The sequence below is a fragment of the Triticum dicoccoides genome, chromosome 3A (assembly GCF_002162155.2).
Source record: "Triticum dicoccoides isolate Atlit2015 ecotype Zavitan chromosome 3A, WEW_v2.0, whole genome shotgun sequence".
Taxonomy (NCBI): domain Eukaryota; kingdom Viridiplantae; phylum Streptophyta; class Magnoliopsida; order Poales; family Poaceae; genus Triticum; species Triticum dicoccoides.
In genome coordinates, this window is record NC_041384.1 from 309,532,365 (window position 1) to 309,536,978 (window position 4,614).

A 4,614-nucleotide genomic window follows, 5' to 3' on the forward strand; every position below is an offset into this window, starting at 1 on the left:
AAGCCCCCCCTTTGATCACCAGATATCGCCTACTCTTCTCTATACTGCTTGCATTAGAGTAGTGTAGCATGTTACTGCTTTCCGTTAATCCTATTCTGATGCATAGCCTGTCATTTCTGCTACAGTCATTGATACCTTACCCGCAATCCTAAATGCTTAGTATAGGATGCTAGTGTTCCATCAGTGGCCCTACACTCTTGTCCGTCTGCCATGCTATACTACTGGGCTGTGATCACTTTGGGAGGTGATCACGGGCGTATACTATATACTTTACACAGTTACATTACCTGTGATATTGTTCGGAGATGGGGGCTGAAGGGGCAGGTGGCTCCATCCCGGTAGAGGTGGGCCTGGGTTCCCGACGGCCCCCGACTGTTACTTTGTGGCGGAGCGGCAGGGCAGGTTGAGACCACCTAGGAGACAGGTGGGCCTGGTCCTGTTCGGTGTTCGCGGATACTTAACACGCTTAACGAGATCTTGGTATTTGATCTGAGTCTGGCTACGAGCCTATACGCACTAACCATCTACGTGGGAGTAGTTATGGGTATCCCGGCGTCGTGGTATCAGCCGAAGCACTTCAGACGTCAGCGCCGGAGCGGCGCGCGCCGGATTGGAACGTAAGCCTGCTCTTGTATTAAGGGGGCTAGTTCTGCTTCCGGCCGCCCTCGCAACGTGCAGGTGTGCTATGGGCGATGGGCCCAGACCCCTGTGCGCTTAGGTTTAGACCGGCGTGCTGGCCTCTCTGTTTTGCCTAGGTGGGGCTGCGACGTGTTGATCTTTCGCGGCCGGGCATGACCCAGGAAAGTGTGTCCGGCCAAATGGGATCAAGCGTGTTGGGTTATGTGGTGCACCCCTGCAGGGAAGTTAATCTATTCGAATAGCCGTGATCTTCGGTAACAGGACGACTTGGAGTTGTACCTTGACCTTATGACAACTAGAACCGGATACTTAATAAAACACACCCTTCCAAGTTCCACAGACAACCCGGTGATCGCTTTTCTACAGGGCAACGAGGAGAGGATCGCCGGGTAGGATTATGCTATGCGATGCTACTGGAGTTGCTACCTGGATATGCTACTTGGAGATGCTACTTGGAGGACTTCAATCTACTCTCTTCTACATGCTGCAAGACGGAGGCTGCCAGAAGCGTAGTCTTCGACAGGATTAGCTATCCCCCTCTTATTCTGGCATTCTGCAGTTCAGTCCACTGATATGGCCTCCTTACACATATACCCATGCATATGTAGTGTAGTTCCTTGCTTGCGAGTACTTTGGATGAGTACTCACGGTTACTTTCTCCCCCCTTTTTCCCCTTTCCTTTCTTTCTGGTTGTCGCAACCAGATGCTGGAGTCCAGGAGCCAGGAGCCAGCGTCGACGACGACTACTACATTGGAGGTGCCTACTACTACATGCAGGCTGACGACGACGACCAGGAGTAGTTAGGAGGATCCCAGGCAGGAGGCCTGCGCCTCTTTCGATCTGTATCCCAGTTTGTGCTAGCCATCTTATGGCAACTTGTTTAACTTATGTCTGTACTCAGATATTGTTGCTTCCGCTGACTCGTCTATGATCGAGCACTTGTATTCGAGCCCTCGAGGCCCCTGGCTTGTATTATGATGCTTGTATGACTTATTTTATTTGTAGAGTTGTGTTGTGATATCTTCCCGTGAGTCCCTGATCTTGATCGTACACATTTGCGTGCATGATTAGTGTACGATGGAATCGGGGGCTTCACAGGAGTACATGTGCAGTTCCAATTTTGTTCATACCTACCCTTCACATTTCCTAGTTTCTAGTGTTCCCGTAAAAGTAATTGGTTATAGCTTGCATTGTCCAACAGAATATCACCTTCTAATTATGAGTCGTGTCTGTATTGCGATGTGCTTGGGTAGGTTCTTCATCTCCAACTAGTAGTGTGGCAAATTATGGGAAGTTTTTTAGAACTAGAAAGATGCCCATGCGCTGCATGGAACATCAAGATGCATTTGTATGAGTAGTTTATCTTGTGGGAGATAAGGATGAAAGAGCTAGGCCTTATCTGTAAATTTTGAGAAAGGTGCAGATATCTTTTGTAAAATTGTCATAGTTTGCTTTCTATCCTCAGCTATAGATCAAACGATCTATATTACTCCATCCGGTCCTTTTTACTCTGCAATTTAGGTTTGTCCGAAGTCAATCATATCCAACTTTGACTAAGTTTATATAAAAAATTATAGACATTCACATAACAACACCAATATCATTAGATTCATCATGGAATATATTTTCATATTATATTTATTAGATATTATAGATGCTAATAATTTCTAATATAAATTTGGTCAAACTTAGCAAAGTTTGACTTTCGGCAAATCGAATGTGCAGAGTAAAAAGGACCGGAGGGAGTACAAGATAGCAGGCACACCATCATCATCAAGTCGGTTTTTTATAAGAGTATATATATATAATATAAGAGTATTTTATATTTTATAAGAGTTGTAGAGATAGTAGATGGTAGATATATATAGTATGTATAAGAGATATATAAGATATAAGAAGTAGTGCTAAATATAAATATCAAGTAAGTATATAAGGATGGGTCTATTCTAATAACATCCTTAAGAGTCTTATTCTGATAAGACTAGCTAGCTTATTCGCTCCATCCCCACATGGTTTCTTCCCCCACCGGCGCCGCCCCACCCCCAAGCTTCTTCCCGAGCTGGGTTTCTTCCCCAGCCGGCGCCAACCCAGCCCCATCCGGCTTCTGCACCACCGGTGCCGCCACCACTAGGCAATGACCTTACCGTGCCTAGCTCCTCCTCCTCCCCGTGGTCATGGCGCCACCACGTCCCGTCCGGTGCATTGCCCCAGCCCGGATTTGCATCCACAGCGGCCAGATCCGCCTTCCAACCCCGACCTCCCTACCGGAACCTTCATCTCGCAGCCGGCGGAGGCCCCGCCGACGGAAACGCCCCCGGTGGTTGGTCGTACATCGCACCACCAACAACCTTGGCTTCCAGGGTCCCCCGTCTCCTTCCATGGCGACCTCTGCTGTGTGGGACTTGGACCACCCCACCACCAGATCCGTCCAGGGGAGGCAGAGGAGCTCCGGGCAGGGGTGCTCAAAGCCGCCACCATCGACCACACGCGGTCACCACCTCCGTGCAGGGGCAGATCCCCCGGGTGCTCTTCCCCCTATCTTCACCATCGTGGTACTCAAGCGCAATAGAGACAGTGGTGGCGACCTTCTGCCTACTTCCCTCTTGGGATTCCATGGCGATGAAGGTCAGTGCTGGCGACGACCCCCGTGGAGTTCAGAAGGGGCTTTTTTCATCTTCTTTTGGATTTTAGATGTGCAGTGCAGCCGGATCCCACGAGCAGTGCACCCCGCGCCCTCGTGAGGTTCATACACTGCCACCGCGGATTCTCTCCCTTCCCTAACTTCTCTACACAGTAGGCGAGCTGCTCTTTTGTCGCTCATGGGTGAGCGCGTGACGGGGCTGCTACTGGTCCGAGCTACCACCACCTCTCATCCCGACGACATCTACCTATGTTTCGAGACACCTCACCTTCCGCTCAGTCTGGGTGTCTGTGGTGCAGTATAGCCACAGTGGACGTGCGGTTCCGTGCTCGTGTAGGTGCGGGTCGTGGGCGCACCAGCGACGACGACAACAACGCCTTAATCTCCCGCGAGTTCCCGTGCAGTTTGAACTCCCGCTTGTGCAGTACAGTTGACTAGTGTTAGGCGTAGTTTGTGGATTGCAGGTTCAATTCAATGTTTGCTGAGTTCAATGGAATGTCAGGGTGCGGACTGTAGGTTCTTTGAGTGGCATGATGATCCAAATACTCCATTTCTGAATTCTCTGCTCGGTAACTTGCGTGATACCGTGTATCATCTGAAAACAGAGAAGAAACAGTTGGAGGAATCTCGAATACAAGTTGAAGCTCGCATGGACAAGGCTATAGATGTGGAGATGGGCACGCAACAGAAGTAGAAGAAATTCATAGGAAATTGAAAAAGATTTAGAGAGATGTGGCAGTTTGTCGAGAAAGATGTGCCAGTATGTCCAGACATGTTTGTATGTTCAGAAAATTGTTTGTGGAGTTCAAAATTTTGTATGTTACTGAAGACCAACTGAAGGAAAATTTGCTATTTGCAGTACTGGCTTACACAGTACATTTTTTTTGCTATCTGACTATAGATGATCTGAATAGAAATTGTGCTATCTATTTCAGTGATAGTACAAAGAAGTGACAATGCAATTATGTTCAGTACTAGCTTTCATTCTTATATATGTACAACAAGCATCACATCTTGCTTGGCGCAGTGCAGTTGACTAGTGTTAGGCATAGTTTGTGGTGCTTGCTATGTTAGTATAAATTTGCAATGGAATGTTTGTATTCTTTTTTTACGATGGATGTAGTTCCTTGTAAATACCTCCTGGTTCACTCCGTGAAAAAGATAGATAAAAGAAAAAATAACGATAAAGATTCACTCCTTATTTAGATATGGTTCGATTGCACCCATGATTTGAGAAATGAGGTTGAAGTTCTTTGTTTGGCGCAGTTTGATTGCATCCAGGATTTGCAGCAAAAACCTTGGGAAATTTGTATGGACATCGATGTAGTTTATT

General features: G+C 47.5%; 1 long non-coding RNA gene across 1 annotated transcript; it reads left to right on the forward strand.

The window, feature by feature from the left end:
* Window positions 1-2,620: 2,620 nt before the first annotated feature.
* On the forward strand, window positions 2,621-4,215 carry LOC119268111. Its single transcript, XR_005132917.1, has 2 exons — window positions 2,621-3,265; window positions 3,435-4,215. It is a non-coding gene; the product is annotated as an uncharacterized LOC119268111 (long non-coding RNA).
* The last annotated feature ends 399 nt before the right edge of the window (window positions 4,216-4,614 follow it).